At 42.3% G+C, this 21,710-nt stretch overlaps 1 long non-coding RNA gene across 1 annotated transcript; it reads right to left on the reverse strand.

The window, feature by feature from the left end:
- Positions 1–1,592: 1,592 nt before the first annotated feature.
- Positions 1,593–3,522, reverse strand: LOC127311387 (uncharacterized). Its single transcript, XR_007857693.2, has 3 exons — positions 3,321–3,522; positions 3,062–3,230; positions 1,593–1,948 (listed from the first exon to the last, which is right to left on the reverse strand). It is a non-coding gene; the product is annotated as an uncharacterized lncRNA (long non-coding RNA).
- Between the last annotated feature and the right edge of the window lie 18,188 nt (positions 3,523–21,710).

A 21,710-nucleotide genomic window follows, 5' to 3' on the forward strand; every position in this document is an offset into this window, starting at 1 on the left:
GAACTACTGTAGAGCTTGTTGAAATTTGGTTTGCATGATTGGTCTCTCTAAGGTCTAGATATTTTCTGGTAAAAGTGTTTGAGCAACAAGGAGACAGTGTAGAGTCTTATAATGCTTGTAATATGTTCTTATGTAAGTTTTGCTGTACCGGTTCATACTTGTGTTTGCTTCAAACAACCTTGCTAGCCAAAGCCTTGTATTGAGAGGAAATGCTTCTCGTGCATCCAAAAACCTTGAGCCAAAACCCATGCCATTTGTGTCCACCATAACTACCTACTATGTGGTATTTCTCTGCCATTCCAAAGTAAATTGCTTGTGTGCTACCTTTAAAATTTCATTCCTTGTCTTTGCAATACATAGCTCATGGGAAAATAGCTTAAAAACTATTGTGGTATTGAATATGTCGCTTATGTATCTTATTTCTTATAAGTTGCTTGTTGAGCGGTAACCATGTTTCTGGGGACGCCATCAACTTTTTACACCTTTGTTGAATATCATGTGAGTTGCTATGCATGTTCGTCTTGTCTGAAGTAAGGGTGATTTATCATGATTTAATGGTTTGAGTATGCATATTGTTAGAGAAGAACATTGGGCCGCCAACCAAAGCCATGTATCATGGTGGAAGTTTCAGTTGAACAATAATCCTCAATCTCTTATGAGAATATTATCTGTTGTTGAATGTTTAAGCATTAAAGAGGAGTACATTATCTGTTTTCTATGTTTTCCCGGTATGGATGTCCTCAAGTTGAGATCTATCAAAACTGAGAAATCAAATGCGATCTATCTCCTTGGACCTTTGTACAGGCGGCATATAGGTACCCCTTTGTGACACTTGGTTGAAACATATGTAATGCAATGATAATCCATGGAAATCCAAGCTAATTAGGACAAGGTGCGAGCACTATTGGTATTCGATGCATGAGGCTTGCAACTTATAAGAGGTCTTATGCATAACACATATGAATTATTACTACCGTTGACACAATTGTTTCCATGTTTTCAAAATAAAAAGCTCTAGCACATGAGTAATCCATGCTTCCCTTTGCGAAGGGTCTTTCTTTTACTTTATGTTGAGTCAGTTTACCTACTTCTTTCTATCTTAGAAGCAAACACTTGTGTCAACTATGTGCATTGATTCTTACATGTTTACTTATTGCACTTGTTATATTGCTTTATGTTGACAACTATCCATGAGATATACATGTTACAAGTTGAAAGCAATTGCTAAAACTTAATCATCCTTTGTGTTGCTTCAAACACTACTAAGAAATGCCTTACCGCCGGCGTCCCAAAATGCCTTACCGCCGGCGTTTTCGCATTCGCCGGCGATCACCTCGCCGGTGGTAATGTCTTATCGCCGGCGTTTTCCAAATCGCCGGTGGTAACTGCTGTTATCCCCGGCGCTTTCCCAGAATCGCCGGCGGTAATGACTTAGCACAGGCGGTTTGCAAATTCGCCAGGGGTAATCTGCTACAGCGCTGGCGATTTCAATTTCGCCAGGGGTACAGTTTAGGGGTGCCGGTGGTATTGATTATAGGATTAAAAAAATAAAACTCGAAATGTACTGTATATACACCAGAATACACAGTACATACACAGGAATACACACATCAATCAATAACACAGTTATTACTAGAATTACAGCCAGATACACAGATACACAGTTATATAGAAAGTCCCAAATGTTCATAACCTCAAAAAAATGCATCAATAACACAAGTTTAGATAGTAGCTAGTTGACCAAATGGTTCAAACATCGTGACTCGAAGTAGCACATATTATACAAATACATATAAGTTCAGTCGACGACCTAGCTAAACAACAATGACATAGTAGACTAGAGAGGCGGTGGCGGCAAGCATCATCGCGATGAAAGGGGTCCTCCACATCTGGGCAACAAACTGCCATGACCAAGCATACAGTGAAGTCATTTCAAATGCAGCCATTTCTGGATGATCAAGCATCAGCTCCATTAGCATAAACCACATGATCAGAACTACACCACAATCACTTACAGTAGCTTCCAGAAAGTGCTACTATCATAAAATAAATGTCTAGCAAAATTCAGAAGTTCAGAACTACACCACAATCACTTAGAGTAGCTACCATGTTACTTAGACACATGAAGGACAATGTTTTTCAAGTCCAGGCAGTGAGTTGTAATTATTAACATCAAGATTTTCAAAGTTTTGGCTAATTTCAGTATTTTTATGGAGGATTGTTGAAGAGTACTGGGTACATGTCTTCATCTCACCCGAGTGTGATGCCAATGATACACGTCCTATCACTGCCAAATGAGCTACCAAAACTTCATAGTCCTAAATAATAGTACAACTGAACAATTAATTTCTCACTGAAACTAAACCAAGCTTGACAGCGAGTTTGTAATATGTTAGAAGATGCACTTATAGAAGTATTGCTTTATTCCCATCTAATGGACTCATAGTTGTCTTATCCTCTAAAAGTAAAATCTGTTAATATATCTTATTTCTCACTATTTTCACCCACAAAATTGTCAACCAGCCGTTGATATTGAATTAAATTAAAGCCCTGACCTGTTCTCACCCAAATGCAGTAGAATTCTGAACTTGACTGATTTAAGACCTCAGTTGTTGTTTAATCCTTATACAAATAACAATCAATCAGCATACCAACAAGTAAAGCAGTTAGTGTGCAATGAAAGAGGATCTCCATTTCTCTACCACAGTTATTGGACTATATCTGATTTGCAAAATTGCAGGGATTAACAGTAAGGAGATGGAAGAGCTACACGATGACATTGCGATGCATCTCGGTCTGGACAGGGAATGCCAAGTGAATGTCAAGTTCTAGGAGGTACATGTCCAGTTGGAATTATATACATGATAAACTAAATCCTATTTCAGTTGCAAATTTCAGTGAACAAACTAAATGAGCATGCCAATATTCAGACTCATGATTTCAGTTGCAAATTTCAGTGAACAAAATTTCCAGCAAACACCAGATCCATTCATTCATCCTTGAGCAGTCATGCACGCACATAGCACAAGATCGAAAATAAAGGAGTCAGATTTGGGGATACCTTGAGCAAGCGTCTGTGGAGATGCACGGCAGCGAAGATGTGGAGAAGTCAGGGGAGGGAGAGCTGAGGGAGACGAGGCGAGATGCTGCGACGGAGGGCGACGAGGCGAGCTGCTGCGACGGAGGGTGATGGGGCGAGGTGCTGCGACGGAGGGCGACGAGGCGAGGTGCTGCGGCGGAGGGCGACGGGGCGAGGTGAGGAACGGGGCAAGGGAGAGAGGGAGGCAGGGGAGAGGGGGAGGCAGGGGAGAGGGACGCACCTGCGGTGGAGGGCGACGGCAACGACGGCAGCAGGTGGCGGATCGACGGCGGCAGGGGATCGAGATGCGGTGGGGGATTTTTGGTCGATTTGGCTGTGGGGAACGACGGCCACACGACTTAAGTCGTGGAACGCGTACCCCGGCGTTTTGTCGTAAACGCCGGCGGTAACATTTCAGCCACTATCAGGTGGGACCAAGTGCAGTTACCACCGGCGAAAACGACTAATTCGCTGGGGACACGTTTAGTTCCGTAAACCATGTAGTTTCTCAAAAATGATTCAGTAACACAGTGGTTCCACTCACTTGTGCACAGCCGCAGCATCCAGGGTTCGAATCCCTGTGGGCGCAAAAAAGCCACCCTTTTTTACCCTTTTCTAAGACCTCTTTTATTGTTTCTAGTCATTTGAAGCCCACCCGTTACCCCCGGCATCTTCGGTTCGGGTTCGCCAGCGGTAAGGCCCGCTACCCCCGGCGTTTTTGGGCCAAAATCGCCGGCGGTAAGGCCAGGCCCAATTGGGATCCTGCGGCCCATTGCACCCCCGGCGCCTCCGTTCCCATTTCGCCGGCGGTAATGGAGTTACCCCCGGCACCTTCCTACCTCTTTCGCCGGCGGTAGTGTTAGGCCCCCCTGGAAGCTATTACCGCTGGCATCTTCAACTCGTATTTGCCGGCGGTAAGGAGTGCGGCTATAAGCTATTCCCTAGTAGTGAAAACCTTTTATTAAGAATCTATTGCTTGATGAGTTAACTCTTATGCAAGACTTATTGATGCTTGTCTTGAAAGTACTATTCATGAAAAGTCTTTGCTATATGATTCAGTTGATTAGTCATTATCTTTACCATTGCTTCGAATCACTTCATTCACTTCATATGCTTTACAATAGTATTGATCAAGATTATGATAGTAGCATGTCACTTCAGAAATTATCCTTGTTATCGTTTACCTACTCGAGGGTGAGTAGGCTGATACATCTCAAATGTATCTATAATTTCTTATGTTCCATGCTAGTTATATGACAATACTCACATGTTTTATATACACTTTATATCATTTTGATTCATTTTCCGGCACTAACCTATTAACAAGATGTCGAAGCGCCAGTTCCTGTTTTCTGCTGTTTTTGGTTTCAGAAATCCTACACAGGAAATATTCTCGGAATTGGACGAAACAAAAGCCCACGGTCTTATTTTGCACGGAGCCTTCCAGAAGTCCGAAGAGGAGACGAAGAGGGGCGACGAGGCGGCCACACCCTAGGGGGCGCGGCCCCACCCTTGGGCGCGCCGCCCTATGGGGTGGGCCCCTCGGGCGCCTCCCGACTCTGCCCCTTCGTCTATATATTCTCTCCGTCGCGAAAACCCTATCACCGAGAGCCACGATATGAGAAAAGTTACTGTGACACCGCCGCCGCCAATCCCATCTTGGGGGATTCAGGAGATCGCCTCCGGCACCCTGCCGGAGAGGGGAATCATCACCGGAGGGCTCTACATCACCATGCCCGCCTCCGGACTGATGCGTGAGTAGTTCATCCTTGGACTATGGGTCCATAGCAGTAGCTAGATGGTTGTCTTCTCCTCTTGTGCTATCATGTTTAGATCTTGTGAGCTGCCTATCATGATCAAGATCATCTATTTGTAATGCTACATGTTGCATTTGTTGGGATCCGATGAATATTGAATACTATGTCAAGTTGATTATCAATCTATCATATATGTGTTGTTTATGTTCTTGCATGCTCTCCGTTGCTAGTAGAGGCTCTGGCCAAGTTGATACTTGTAACTCCAAGAGGGAGTATTTATGCTCGATAGTGGGTTCATGCCTCCATTGAATCTGGGACAGTGACAGAAAGTTCTAAGGTTGTGGATGTGTTGTTGCCACTAAGGATAAAACATCGATGCTTTGTCTAAGGATATTTGTGTTGATTACATTACGCGCAGTACTTAATGCAATTGTCTGTTGTTTGCAACTTAATACTGGAAGGGGTGTGGATGCTAACCCGAAGGTGGACTTTTTAGGCATAGATGCATGCTGGATAGTGGTCTATGTTCTTTGTCGTAATGCCCTAATTAAATCTCATAGTAGTCATCATGATATATGTATGTGCATCTCTATTTGTCAATTGCCCAACTGTAATTTGTTCACCCAACATGCTATTTATCTTATGGGAGAGACACCACTAGTGAACTGTGGACCCCGGTCTATTCTTTTACATCTGAAATACAATCTACTGCAATCATTGTTCTCTGTTGTTCTTTGCAAACAAACATCATTCTCCACACCATACGTTTAATCCTTTGTTTACAGCAAGCCGGTGAGATTGACAACCTCACTGTTAAGTTGGGGCAAAGTATTCGGATTGTGTTGTGCAGGTTCCACGTTGGCACCGGAATCTCTGGTATTGCGCCGCACTACACTCCTTCACCAACAATCTTCACGTGGCCTTCATCTCCTACTGGTTCGATAACCTTGGTTTCTTACTGAGGGAAAACTTGCTGCTGTACGCATCACACCTTCCTCTTTGGGTTCCCAACAGACGTGTGCTTCACGCGTTATCAGCAACAACGTGGAACCTGCACACAACACAAACAAAGTACTCTACCCCAACTTACAGTGAGGTTGTCAATCTCACCGGTTTGGTGAACACAAAGGATTAGATGTATTGAATGAAAGGAGATGTTTGGATAAAGTAAACGTAACATGATTGCGGTTGGATTTATCAGTAAAGGAAATAGAACCGGGGTTCACAGGTCACTAGAGGTGTCTCTCCATAAAGAAATAGCATGGTTGGTGAACAAATTATAGCTGGGTAATTTACAGAATATCGACCATACATGACAAGATGATTACTATGATATTTGATATTGGGCATTACAACATAATACATATACCGTAATTCATATGCGTCTATGACTAATAATCCACCTTCATGTTAGCATCCGCAATCGCATTAAGCAATGTGTGTAAAGTAAACAATAAAATTACCCTTGGATAAAATATTGTTGTTTTCTCCCTAGTAGCAACATCACATCTACAACCTTAGAAGTTATAAATTCACTCTCCTAGGAACGGAGAGCATAAATACCCCCTCTTGGATTCACAAGTGTCCACTTGGCCAGAGTCTCTACTAGCAACGGAGAGCATGCAAGATCACAAATAACATATGACATGAATATATAATCAATCTCAACATAGTATTCAACATTCATCGGATCCCAGCAAACCAAACATAGAGGATTACATAAAGATGATCTTGATCATGTAGGGCAGCTCACAAGATCGATACATGAAGCACAAAGTGGAGAAGACAACCATCTAGATACTGCTATGGACCCATAGTCCAGGTATGAATTACTCACGCATCACTTTGGAGGCAGGCATGGCAATGTAGATGCCTCCAGCGATGATTTGCCCCTCAGGAAGGGTGCCGGAAGAGCTTCAAAACCCCCCGAGATGGGTTCTGCGATGGCGGCCGCGACGGAACTTTTTGTGGATGGAGGCTCGGGTATCCAGGGTTTTCTCGAGAAGATGTATAAATATGCAGAGGATTGAGATCGGTTGGGCACCTAGTGGGCCCAGACCACCCCTAGGCGTGGGCCAGGCCTAGGCCGCGCCTAGGGCAGGTCTGGCCGACCTGCTGCGCCTCTTCGCCCCCCTGGACTTCGTCTTCGTTTCGGTAAAATATTGACTTCGGCTTTTGTTTCGTCCAATTCCGAGAATATTTTCTGGACAACTTTTTTGAAATACAAAAACAGCAGAAAACAGGAACTAACACTATAGCATCTTGTTAATAGGTTAGTGCCGGAAATCATGTAAAAGTGCAACGAAGTGTAAACAAAACATATATGAATTGGTGTAAAACAAGCATGGAGCATCAGAAATTATAGATACGTTTAAGACGTATCACTTGCTTGCGAGGATGAAGTTCTTTATCCGACTTGCTTGCAAGAATAGGTGTTGTATGGTTCAGCGGCTCACCCACCAAGACATCCGCAAGCTGCTTGTTTTGCGACTAGGCAGTGCAGGCGATGGTACACACACTAGTAGAAAATAGTCTATAGGAGGAAAAGATGGCGGCGGTGCACCACAAGAGGACCACATCACCGGTATTTGGCTAAAATTATATATTAGAACAAATATACCATTGGATTCACAATCAAATCCAATGGTTTTCTAACATATGATTTCATATTTTGCTAACCAAATTTGTCTTTTGACCTTTCCCTTAAACTACATGTCAGCCTAATAAACCGGTACGGATAGTATAATTAGTAATAAAAAAGAGTTGGAATACTTATTGGATCAAAGATGTGCGAACCCATGGCAATTTGATTCAAACGAATGCACACAAGCAAGGTAGCCGCCCTACTTCATTGAGGCTTAAATGCTTCGATTTATGAACTTCCAGAGTGAATTCAACGCGAGGTTGATTTGGCGCAGGTGCGCTCATAAGAATTCAGGTTATTGTTGTGCCTCGCATCATCTCCTCTAGGCGACGCGGGGGCACTGGGGGGAGGGGGAACCTGCTCCCCTTCGCCCTCCCTCCCTTCCTCGCCGCCCCCGGAGGTGCTACCGGTCAAAGACCACGACGCTGATGAAGGGGATGACGGGGATTTCGGCCCTTTAGCTCCTCTGCGTGGCCACATGGAGGGAGGTCACTAAACGTGGCTCGTCGGTGCTAAGGTCATCGCTCCGCGGCTTCCCCTTCGACATGCACTTCTCCCTAGGTCGGTGGCTTCAGTGGCCGCCCTCTCCCATGCGGGGACGCGTGGATATGGACATGTCGAGGCTGGAGCGCTTGCTGGTGCGGGAGATGATGCTGATGGTGGCATCGGTAGGGGGCTCCTGGGCGCTAGAGCGGCGGCTTTGGGTGGTGGTTTTTGGCGATGTCTCTGTCAACACCCGGATTTTTAAGTCCAGATGCCTATTATGCCATTCATCGCAATCCCAGGAATATTGTTTTTGCGAGACATAATAGATTAATATTACAGAACATCATTCATTACAACATCGTAATTGTCTTACAACAAAGGATCACATGATCCAATCTCATTACAATAGTAGATGATCTATTGATCAATTACAAAACACATAGCGGAAGCGAAGTAGCGTAGTAGTAGTCCATCTATTCCACAGGCAACTGTTGACGTCAGGAGTGATCCTAGTTGTCGTAGACGTCCTGCTGTCCATCTTCTTCGTACTGCTGTTCTCCTTCATAGTCTGGCCATTTGAATAGCCAGGGACAAAGCCATGAGTACTTTAAAGTACTCGCAAACTAATACTAATGTAAGCACTATCAACTATTGTAAGGGGGTGCTAAGCTCTAAGTTTATTTGCATAAAGCCAATTTTAGTTCACAAACATTTAGTAAAAGCCTCTTCATTTGCTAACTAACTCAAGTGGGAACATTAGTGTCATTCCCACAACTCTGTTGTGATTCAAATCAAATTCACCATCTCAAGTTCAAATCACAAGTCACCCTTCACATGTCACATTTTTGAAAATGGTCTGATGACGGAACAGTATGGCCTTTCCAACCGTCCATAACCATGGACGCGGCTATTCGAATAGTTCTACACTCCGCAGAGATCGTACACTTGTGCCACAATATTTGCAATAATCCGTCAGGGTTAACTGGCCCTGATTTATCACACTCCGTGTGCGGACTACCAGCCATAACCTTTCACTTACATACCCTAGTATAGGCACCTCTCCCCATGAGCTTGGCCTCCCAGTGAAGACCAACTGTCAGCCTGGGAACTGCACAGGGCTTGGGGCGGACATTCACCTCGTTTCACGTCATTTCTCATCATTTCTTTTGTTGTAGAGGCAGCCTCCAGCCTAACCCCGGTGACGCTTGTTTAGAGGGAACCCATACTAAGATACATAAACTTCTAGTTAAGCCCTTACCCATATTCAGGTATTGTGGGGGTACTTGCAAAATTGGAATGGTATCGCATCCGAACCCAACCATCAGTTTTTGTAAAGTTCACCATGTCATTCACCAGTCATATTCACCTTCAAAATCTTTCAATAGAATGACTCATCATTCCAAGGTTTTCAAAGTCATTTCATTTCACAAGTTCCCATCTATAGTAGTCAATTTTATTTGTTAGCACTAGCAACTAATCATGAGGGGTGCTATCTAGCTTTCATTGCTCTAGGCTAAATTTGATGATCTTGTTCTACTCTAGACCAAGTGAATCATGAATCAAAAAGTAAACTTTGATAAATCAAAATCAATAAAGCTTGTAAAGTAAAACTTGGGATGGGATCATTAAGCATAAAGTAAAAGGTGGTGGTGCCTTGCTCTTGTAGAGCTTTGCACTTAGCAAGAATATTAGCTTGCCTTGGTTGGCGTATTGATCAAAGTGGTCTTCTTCTCCTTGGAAATAGACCTCCTCCTCCTCTTGATATTCCTCGGTACTAGCGTCTAAAATACAAATACGGGGTACACAATCATCATACCAAACTTATTTACTAAACTAAGCACACACATGATTCACACAACTTAAACTAGCATCACACATTACTATTAAGTGGGTAGATGTGTTTTTCTTATTTAAGAAAAATAATTTCCTCTCATACTAATTAGGGTGTTACTTTTAATTACTTAGAGAAATAATTTCCTCTCATTATCTTATTAAGATTTAATTTCTCTCATGAATAATATATGACCTTGGTTGACTAAGTCAACCTCTTCATACTCATCCTTTAAGAAAATGATTTAAATGAGGTGATGCACCTCATGCAATTTAATCCTAACATGGTAATGATTTAATATCATCAAACAAATCATATGAGACCTAAATGACCAGAGTCTCTACCTCATTTTGAATTGTTTGTGACAAGATTTAAATGAGAGAAACACTCCCATAGGATTTATTAATAGTTTTGGACAATATCTTTGACTAGAACTAGCCATATAGTCCTTTTAATTAAACTAGGCCATGATCATTCAAAGTAAGCATGGCATATTTTTGTAGAAACAATTAGTATAAGTGAAAAGTGAATTATAGGAGTTGGAATTAACTGAAAAGCATTTATGGTTGATTTTTTTAGAATTATTCTAAGGCAGAAAAGTCCCTGCCTTGTTTATTTTCTCACTTTAATTCTATAGCAGATCTAGGGTTCAATCCAGTGGCATTGTGTAGATAAAATCCTAAGCTTTCCAAATATATAAGATTTGTAAAATTTGGCCAAGTAGGTTTGTCCCTATTAAATTTCAAAGTTAACATCAGCTTGCATATTACATCTATATGGAAATTTCGAATTTGAATAGCTGGGCTGGCGGGAAAAGCAAATGGGCTGCACAGGGGAGAAAGAGGTGGGCCGGCCCAGTTCTGCGTCTAGCGCAACGGTAAGGGAGTTGCTGGCCGTGCGATTAGGCGACAGATCGACGGCCCAGAGGGGTCGTCATCTCCGGCGAGACGGGGACTTACTGGAAGCGGAGGTAGGGGGTCGGAGGGCGCGTCGGAGCTCCGGCGAGCGTCGGAGTGGTGCGCCGCGTCGTTGTCGAGGACGAGGATCACCCTGGTAGCAGCGGCGTGTCCTGGGGTGGCCTCCTTCTCCGGCGAGCTCCGTGTACTGGCGGCGGCGGCGAGCTCGCAATTGGAGCAGGGTGGTGGCTAATCGAACGAATTGAGGTGGCGAGGAGATCTGTGGTGAGGAGGGGAAGTGAATAGTGTGCTCGGATTGAGAGGAGGAGTCCTCCTTTTATAGGAGCGGGAGGTGGCTGTGGGGCGGAGCTAGGGTCGCCGGCGTCGTTGTCGGTCCAGGGCTGCGAAGGGGCAAGGAGTGGGTGCGTCTGGTTGCTGCTGTACTGGCGACGATGACGCGCTTGATCGTGGCTCCGCAGAGGCTCTGAGGCGATGGCGCGTTTGATGGGAAGGGGCAGTGCCGTGGCGGGTCTCGTCGACGATGACGACGGTCCTGGCGTTCCCGCGGTCAAACGGGGGTGTCCACGAGCGAGCTGGTGTCTTGGCGCGTCCACTGGCGAGAGATGGTGAGCGGAGGTTGATGACCCACAAGTATAGGGGATCGCAGCAGTCTTCGCGGGTAGTAAAACCCAATTTATTGATTCGACACAAGGGGAGACAAAGAATACTTGAAAGCCTTAACAGCGGAGTTGTCAATTCAGCTGCACCTGGAAACAGACTTGCTCGCAAGAGTTTATCAGTAGTAACAGTTTTATAGCAGTAGCAGTAGTGAAATAACAGCAGCAGAGTAACAAAGACAGCAGCAGTGATTATAGTAAACAGCAGGATTAAAATACTGTAGGCACGGGGACGGATGAACGGGCGTTGCATGGATGAGAGAAACTCATGTAACAATCAAAGCAGGGGCATTTGCAGATAATTATAAAACGGTATCCAAGTACTAATCAATCAATAGGCATGTGTTCCATATATAGTCGTACGTGCTCGCAATGAGAAACTTGCACAACATCTTTTGTCCTACCAGCCGGTGGCAGCCGGGCCTCTAGGGAAACTACTGGATATTAAGGTACTCCTTTTAATAGAGTACCGGAGCAAAGCATTAACACTCCGTGAACACATGTGATCCTCACATCACTACCATTCCCTCCGGTTGTCCCGATTTCTGTCACTTCGGGGCCATTGGTTCCGGACAGCGACATGTGTATACAACTTGCAGGTAAGATCATAAACAACGAATATCTTCATGAATCAATAACATGTTCAGATCTGAGATCATGGCACTCGGGCCCTAGTGACAAGCATTAAGCATAACAAGTTGCAACAATATCATAAAAGTAACATCTACGGATACTAGGCACCATGCCCTAACAATCTTATGACTATTACATGACCAATCTCATCCAATCCCTACCATCCCCTTCAGCCTACAGCGGGGGAATTACTCACACATGGATGGGGGAAACATGGCTGGTCGATGGAGAGGCGTCGGTGGTGATGATGGCGATGATCTCCTCCAATTCCCCGTCCCGGCGGAGTGCCAGAACGGAGACTTCTGGCTCCCGAGACGGAGTTTCGCGATGTGGCGGCGTTCTGGAGGGTTTCTGGCGACTTCGACTTCTCCCCGTGCGTTTTTAGGTCGAAAGCGATAAGTAGTCCGAAGGAGGGCGTCGGAGGCCGGCCGAGGGGGCCACACGCTAGGGCCGCGCGCCCCCCTCCTGGGCCGCGCCGCCCTAGGGTGTGGGGCCCTCGGGCCTCCACATGACTTGCCCTTCTGGCTCCGTAAGTATTCTGGGAAAATAGGGCCTTCTGTATAAATTCCGAGGATTTTCCTGAAAGTTGGATTTCTGCACAAAAACGAGACACCAGAACAGTTCTGCTGAAAACAGCGTTAGTCCGTGTTAATTGCATCCAAAATACACAAATTAGAGGCAAAACAATAGCAAAAGTGTTCGGGAAAGTAGATACATTTTGGACGTATCAACTCCCCCCAAGCTTAGCTTATTGCTTGTCCTCAAGCAATTCAGTTAACAACTGAGCAATAAAAGAACTTTCACGAACACATTTGTTCATATGATGTAAATATTCTCATGCTATGGCTAACACTTAGGCAGTTCATAATAAGATACATGCAAATAAGATCATCTAATAGCTATGTCAATCATGGAAAGGTACCAACAATTAATAATAAGCATCATGAATCATGTATATAAGCAGGATTGCAATGTTCATAAAAGAGTATGATAGAGTGGTATCTCGCTTGCCCATATTTGATCAGCAAAACATAAATGCTCAGGCACCTCTGAAGTTCATATAAAGACTAGAAATAGTGATTGTCAAAGATAAAAGCATCAAAGTTATACCACAATCAATCATATTTTGAGACAAGCATATTACACTAAGAATGACAGTTGTGCTCTCAAGAAAGTACTCAAAGAAAAGATGGAGACTCAATGTAAAAGTAAAAGATTGACCCTTCACAGAGGGAAGCAGGGATTAACATGCGCTAGAGCTTTTCATTTTTATAAAGACAGAAGTAAAATGGTTTTGAGAGGTGTTTGTTGTTGTCAATGAATGGTAATGGGCACTCTAACTACCTCATCAACCGGACTTTCAAGAGCGGCTCCCATGAAATTTTATTTTTGGGTGGCACTCCTTCCAACCTTGCTTTCACAAACCATGGCTAACCGAATCCTCGGGTGCCTGCCAACAATCTCATACCATGGAGGAGTGCCTTTTTATTTTAGTTTTATTTAGATGACACTCCTCCCCACCTTTGCTTTCTCAAGCCATGGCTAACCGAATCCTCGGGTGCCTGCCAACAATCTCATACCATGGAGGAGTGTCTATTTGTAAATTTATGAAAGTTAGTTAATTGGGGCTGGGAACCCCGTTGCCAGCTCTTTTTGCAAATTTATTGGATAAGTGGATGTGCCACTAGTCCATTGGTGAAAGTCCGTCCGGAGTAAATGACAAGATCGAAAGATAAACATCACATACTTCCTCATGAGCTATAAAACATTAACACAAATTGAGAAGCATTTTGAAGGGTTTTAAAGGTAGCACATGAGAATTTACTTGGAATGGTTTGAAATGCCATGCATAGGTATTTATGGTGGACACTCTGGAATAACTTGGTTTTCATGTGTTTGGAGGCATGAGCAGCGTTCCCGCTCAGTACAAGTGAAGGCTAGCAAAAGACTAGGGAGCGACAAATCAAGAGAGCAGTAACTGTCATAATCATGCTTGCGGCAAAATAAATTAACAGAGGCATAAAAGTGATACAAGGACTCTGAAGCAATGTAAATCATTGAGGCTTAATTGACTTTTGTTCAGTCATATGCATGCGTGAGCATGTGCCAAGTTAATTCAAACGAATTATTCAGAGGAGGATACCACAATATCATATCTATTTATGAATAAAACAATGCAAGCAAACATCCATGACATGCTACTCATATTAATAAATTGGAGCTTAACATGAGAGATCATGAACTACTAGACTTTCTTAAGTCACATATACCTCACATGAACCAACCAAGCATGCTCACATGGAATAGTATATGTACAAAAATGAAAACAAATAGAGTTCATACCAGCCTCTCACCACAATCAGATTGTCGTAGATCGTCATTATTGCCTTTTCACTTGTGTAGCTTGAATAATATGGAATGAAAACCACGCTCCAGCCACCGAAGACCATTGAACTCATAAAGAACTTTACAAAACCAAAGAAGAACAGCAAATATTTTTGGTGTTTTCGAATTTCAAACAAGAACAAAAGGAAACAAGCAAACAAAGCAAAATCTTTTTGGGTTTTCTTATAGCAAACTAACGATAGCAAATAAAGCAAAATGAAAGCAAGAAACCAAAATAACAAATGGTAAAGAGAAACAACAGAAATATTTTTGGTCTTTTTGTGTTTTAGGAAAGGAACAAAACAAAAACAAGAGAATGAAGACTAGAAGAAACACATAAAAGCAGGATGACAGAAATCTGCCAAAACCTGACAGCAGTACAGAAATCGATTTTTACAAAAATCTTCCGTAGCTCAGATCGAAAAGTGTTCAACTAATGAAAGTTAGATAACAACCTGGGGAACATGCAAAAAAATTGGCAGCTCAAAATAACGTTCTGGCTGTGCGCACGAATATTTCTAGTAACAGTCCAGAATCTGTTTTCAGGCAGCACCTCCCCAAATATCATCTCCCTCTCATTAGAAAACCACTCAAAGAAACTAAACAAGTATATACAAGTATCCAGCAACCATAATATACAAAGAATGAGTGATGCCGGTATACCTCCCCCCAAGCTTAGGTTTTTGGCCTAAGTGGAGATCAATCCCATGGTGCCCATGAAGTAGCACCTCCGTAGTACGAAGATGGATCATATTCCGGGCATGTGCTAGAAGAAGCACCCGGATACATGACGGTGTAGTCGTAGGAGGGCTCGGCGTCCTCGGAGTCATGCTGCTGGTGAAAGCCTTGTATCTTCAATTGCTCATCCACCTCCTCCTTAGTGCGCGACCATGGTTTCCTGTCAATACTGACCAAATCTGGCTGCGGCAAAAGGATTTCCCTCTCTTCCCCGTCAGCAAACAATATTCTATAGACAATCTTATCTAAACTAGAGTCTGTTGTAACAAATTGATGACTCTTCATAGCAGCATTATCGAGCCTCGTCGAAAAATAGGACCAACAGTATAATTTTTGTGAATTTTTGAAAACTTTGAAAAATGCACATTTCTGGGTATTAAGTTTATTATTACTGGCCAGGAATTTTTTTGAAATCTCTAACTAACTAAGGAACTTTACAAAACAAGAGTGCTACAGCAAGTAGAACAAGTGGAGGAAGAAAGAGATGTTGTTTACCTCCTCTATGCATATAAAAAGTATTTGTTAACAAGGTTGGTCAAGTCTTGCCACCAAATAAATTTTACATAGCATAAGAAGAAATAAACCTCAAATCAATCATGTTACCTTGAATTGTATTGATATGGATCCAATCACAAGAGTTTGATATTCTTCTTTAGGCTCATATATAGGACAATCAATGGTTCCCACTTTGATAGTTCTCACATTTGAAATAGTATTAACTCCACATACTTTATCAACCCTCTTGGGGAAATAGACAGTGTGCTCCCTATCATCAACATTGAAAGTAACCTTTCCTTTATTGCAATCAATAACAGCCCCTGCGGTGTTAAGAAAAGGTCTCCCAAGAATAATAGACATATTATCATCTTCAGGCATTTCCAACACAACAAAATCAGTTAATATCAAGCAGTTATTAGTAACTTGAACAGGAACATCCTCATATATACCAACAGGAATAGCAGTAGATTTATCAGCCATTTGCAGAGATATATCAGTAGGTATCAACTTATCTAAGTAAAGTCTCTTATAAAGAGAAAAAGGCATAACACTAACACCCGCTCCCAAATCACATAGAGCAGTTCTAACATAATTATTTTTAATTGAACAAGGAATAGTTGGTATACCTGGGTCGCCAAGCTTCTTTGGAACCTTACCATTAAAAGAGTAATTAGCAAGCATAGTGGAAATCTCCTCATTAGGAATTTTCCTTTTGTTAGTGACAATATCTTTCATATACTTTGAATAAGGAGGCAATTTAATAGCATCAGTCAAAGGGATTTGCAAGAATAAAGGTTTCATCCAATCACAAAATTTATTATAGTGTTCTTCTTCCTTTGATTTTAATTTCTTAGCAGGAAAAGGCATTTGCTTTTGAACCCAAGGTTCTCTTTCATTACCATGTTTCTCAGCAATAAAATCTTCTTTAGTGTACTTTTTATTTTTAACATGCTTTTCAGGTTCTTCTTCAACCTCTTCTTTATCAGAAGCATCATTCTTATCATTATCTTTATCATGTTCATTACCACTTTCAGTTTCAGCATCAGAAATAGAAATACTATTAGGGTCATTAACAGGTTCAGAGGATTCTACAACATTTTTATGTTTCTTTTTCTTTTTCTTGGATGGAGCACTAGTTTTAGTTTGTTGAGAATCTTGTTCAACTCTTTTGGGATGCCCCTCAGGATAGAGAGGATCCTGGGTAGAAACACCACCTCTAGTTGTTACTTCATAAGCATGTTTTTCTTTAGAATTATTTCCCAACAAGTCATTTTGCACTTTAGTGAGTTGATCAATTTGAGTTTGAACCATATGAAAATGTTTAACAAGTATCTTAACATCATTGGAGGTTCTCTCCACAATATCATGCAATTCACTAATAGCTCGAGAATTTTCCATTAAATGATTCTCCACTCTCATATTAAAATTTTCTTGCTTAACAATATAATTATCAAACTCATCTAAACATTGTGCAGGAGGTTTCGAATACGGAATATCTTCCCTAGTAAAGCGTTGAAGAGAGTGTACCTCAATCATGGATGAAGGGGGAGTTATCTTACATAAATCTTCTATAGGAGGTAAATTCTTCACATCTTCGGATTTAATACCCTTCTCTTTAAGAGATTTCTTGGCTTCCCTCATATCTTCATCATTTAATTTAATCATACCCCTCTTCTTCAATATTGGTGTCGGGGTTGGTTCAGGTGTAGACCAATCATCATGATTCCGGCCTATTCTAGCCAATAATTCTTTCGTCGTGCCTGAGTTCTTTTCCTGAAAACACAACCAACACAACTATCCAGGTATGCCCTAGACTCAATGGTTAGTCCACTATAAAATATATCAAGTAAATCATGCTTTTCCAAATCATGTTCAGGCCGAGCTCTAATAAGAGAGCAAAATCTCGCCCAAGCCTCAGGCAATTTCTCTCCATCTTCCTGGTCAAAATTATAAATTCTCTGCAAAGCAATATGTTGAGCACTAGCAGGAAAGTATTTCCGAAAGAAAACATCAAGCAATTCTTTTGGACTATTAATAGAATCAGGTGGCAAACTATTATACCAAGTTTTAGCGTCATCCTTTAATGAGAATGGAAAGATTTTAGCAACAAAGTAAGTACGCTTCTTAACATCATCAGAAAACAAGCTACTCAGAGTAGATAGCTCAATCATGTGTTCAACAGCACTTTCTTTTTCAGTACCACAAAAGGGTGTTTTCTCAACAATAGCTATATGAGATAGATCAAGAGAAAAATCATAATCTTTATCCTTAATGTTTATAGGAGATGTGGCAAATTTAGGATCAGGAGACAGTTTATATCTAACAGCATGTTCTGCAAGCAACTTTTTAATTTTTCTTGCATCAGTAGTAGCATTGCATTTTTCAATAAAATCATCATCAAGTTCCACATAATCTTCATCAAGATCATCACTATAGTATTCAACAGACTCAGGTGAATTAACAGGTGTAGCAGCATTTTCATTAGGAGTTTCAGTATTTTCAATTTGTCTAGACCTAGCAATTGTAGCATCTAGAAAAGATCCTAACGAACCATCATTATCAAGCATAGCAGAAGCATCATCAAAATTATAAGAGGAGTTTTCAGATTCAGCAGAAGTACCAGCATTTGAAGCTTGTGGTGGTGAAACAAGTTTACTTATCACAGATGGCGAATCAAGAGCTGCAGAGGTACTAAGAGTTGTACCTTTTCTTGTAGTGGATGGTAATATGGCGACCTTAGTATCGCGAGGTTTACCCATGATGGAGAATTTGCAGCGAACAATATCAATCCAATTGAACTTCCAAATAAAGCTATGCTCCCCGGCAACGGCGCCAGAAAATAGTCTTGATGACCCACAAGTATAGGGGATCGCAGCAGTCTTCGTGGGTAGTAAAACCCAATTTATTGATTCGACACAAGGGGAGACAAAGAATACTTGAAAGCCTTATATGAGTTGTCAATTCAGCTGCACTGGAAACAGACTTGCTCGCAAGAGTTTATCGAGGTAATGAGTTTTATAGCAGTAGCAGTAGTGAAATAACAGCAGCAGAGTAACAAAGACAGCAGCAGTGATTATTGTAAACAGTAGGATTAAAATACTGTAGGCACGGGGACGGATGAACGGGCGTTGCATGGATGAGAGAAACTCATGTAATAATCAAAGCAGGGGCATTTGCAGATAATAATAAAACGGTATCCAAGTACTAATCAATCAATAGGCATGTGTTCCATATATAGTCGTACGTGCTCGCAATGAGAAACCTGCACAACATCTTTTGTCCTACCAGCCGGTGGCAGCTGGGCCTCTAGGGAAACTACTGGATATTAAGGTACTCCTTTTAATAGAGTACCGGAGCAAAGCATTAACACTCCGTGAACACATGTGATCCTCACATCACTACCATTCCCTTCGGTTGTCCCGATTTCTGTCACTTCGGGGCCATTGGTTCCGGACAGCGACATGTGTATACAACTTGCAGGTAAGATCATAAACAACGAATATCTTCATGAATCAATAACATGTTCAGATCTGAGATCATGGCACTCGGGCCCTAGTGACAAGCATTAAGCATAACAAGTTGCAACAATATCATAAAAGTAACATCTACGGATACTAGGCACCATGCCCTAACAATCTTATGACTATTACATGACCAATCTCATCCAATCCCTACCATCCCCTTCAGCCTACAGCGGGGGAATTACTCACACATGGATGGGGGAAACATGGCTGGTCGATGGAGAGGCGTCGGTGGTGATGATGGCGATGATCTCCTCCAATTCCCCGTCCCGGCGGAGTGCCAGAACGGAGACTTCTGGCTCCCGAGACGGAGTTTCGCGATGTGGCGGCGTTCTGGAGGGTTTCTGGCGACTTCGACTTCTCCCCGTGCGTTTTTAGGTCGAAAGCGATAAGTAGTCCGAAGGAGGGCGTCGGAGGCCGGCCGAGGGGGCCACACGCTAGGGCCGCGCGCCCCCCTCCTGGGCCGCGCCGCCCTAGGGTGTGGGGCCCTCGGGCCTCCACCTGACTTGCCCTTCTGGCTCCGTAAGTATTCTGGGAAAATAGGGCCTTCTGTATAAATTCCGAGGATTTTCCTGACAGGTGGATTTACGCACAAAAACGAGACACCGGAAACAGGTTCTCAATAAAACAGCGTTAGTCCGTGTTAGTTGCATCCAAAATACACAAATTAGAGGCAAAACAATAGCAAAAGTGTTCGGGAAAGTAGATACGTTTTGGACGTATCAACTCCCCCCAAGCTTAGCTTATTGCTTGTCCTCAAGCAATTCAGTTAACAACTGAGCGATAAAAGAACTTTCACGAACACATTTGTTCATATGATGTAAATATTCTCATGCTATGGCTAACACTTAGGCAGTTCATAATAAGATACATGCAAATAAGATCATCTAATAGCTATGTCAATCATGGAAAGGTACCAACATATAATAATAAGCATCATGAATCATGTATATAAGCATCATGAATCAGAGGTGACGCAGGGGCTCTAGGCGGCTATCGCTCTGGCGCGTCCAGAGTTGGCGCCACGCGCGCTCTGGCGAGGCATGGGCGTGTTCTGGGCGCTACTAGGCGCGTGTGTTCTGGCGTCTCTGATTCAGGGTTTCGTCGAGTCATGGTCTGGGCAGTGTCAGGTGAGTGAGAGGGAAGGGAAGGGCATGGTGGTGCAGGCCAGAAGTGGCCAGAGGCGATGGTGGCATGCCATGCCACGACATGGCAAGCTTTGGTCAAGTTTGGTCATCTCCAGTGCTTGGCAAGTGGTGGCACTGGTGTGGGGAAGTGAGAGGGGGCTCCAGGGGTGCAGAGAGGCCCAGGCTTGGACCAAGTCCAAGGTAAAAATCAGTATGGGCTGCAATTTTACTGCTGCCAGCAAGGTGTTTGATGTAATGCCCGCAAGAAAATAAATTTCGAATTTTGAGAATATTTTTGGTGGAGTGTAATCATATATTAAATGGAGTATATTGGTGGTGATGGTGATCAAAATGGAATTGGAATGCAAAAACCCAATTTGCATATGATCTTGTATTTGTTAAAAAGTCTCCACTTTGCTTGCTTGTCATTTGAAATAGAGACAGAATTTGGGGTGATGGTTTTGGGCAAATTTGTTCACCATGTTGTTGTCTTGGATGAGGTGCAAAGAGTGGGCAAAGTGTAGAAGTGAAAACTCACAAACCAGGGGCTCAAAGTGAGCATCAGACTAAAATTCTCCCATATGACCATAATCACATGTGAGCTCATATTTGATTCAATTTTGATTTGAATGGAGTTTGATTGTTTCCAAAGTTGTTAATATGTGTTTAGTATCCATTTACAACCAATGGTGCAAACCAAAATGGTCTAGATTGAAGATTTGCCAAATTGGCCATAGCCACATATATGTGATGAAGTGCATTTTTCTTAATTTCTTATTTTCTTTTTCTTTGCTTCACTTAGGCATGGTTTAGGGTTTATTTAGTATTAGATTAGGTCTAGAGATGGTTTCACACCATTTGGGCAAAGTAGGAGTGCATAGGACAAGATTTGATAAAATGGCTAAGTGCCACATATGCTTCTATGCATATGTTTAATTTTCTTTTATTTCTTTTCGTTTCACCTTGGTTTTGATTGGGGAAGTACTAGATGAAGTTTGTTGATGTTTTCAAAACATCAAAAAAAAGGTAGAAAGGTCTAATTAGAAGTTTCACAAAAATAGTCATAGGCACATAGGCCTTTTTCTTATTTAATTTCTTTTTATTTTAATTTGACTTGGGTGGTGAGACTAGGGGTGAGGTTTAGGGTTTAAGATCATTTCAAAGTAATAAACAAACCATCATGGCAATAACACAAGTATCAAGCACAAGTAGTATGCATAGCACCTCATTCAGAAAAGTTTTTGTTGGTTCCAAAATTTGGAAATAGGGAAATTCATTTTCTTTGTTTTGAAATTTTTGAGATGTTACAAACCCTTCCCCCTTAAACAAATCTCATCCTGAGATTTTAAGAAAAGTTAGGTTCCTAAGAGAGATTGAGCATTTTGATTAACAGGAAAACATACTGGGCATGGTTTGGGGTGCTTCCTGGGCTTCAGTG

The sequence above is a fragment of the Lolium perenne genome, chromosome 7 (assembly GCF_019359855.2).
Source record: "Lolium perenne isolate Kyuss_39 chromosome 7, Kyuss_2.0, whole genome shotgun sequence".
Classification (NCBI taxonomy): Eukaryota; Viridiplantae; Streptophyta; class Magnoliopsida; order Poales; family Poaceae; genus Lolium; species Lolium perenne.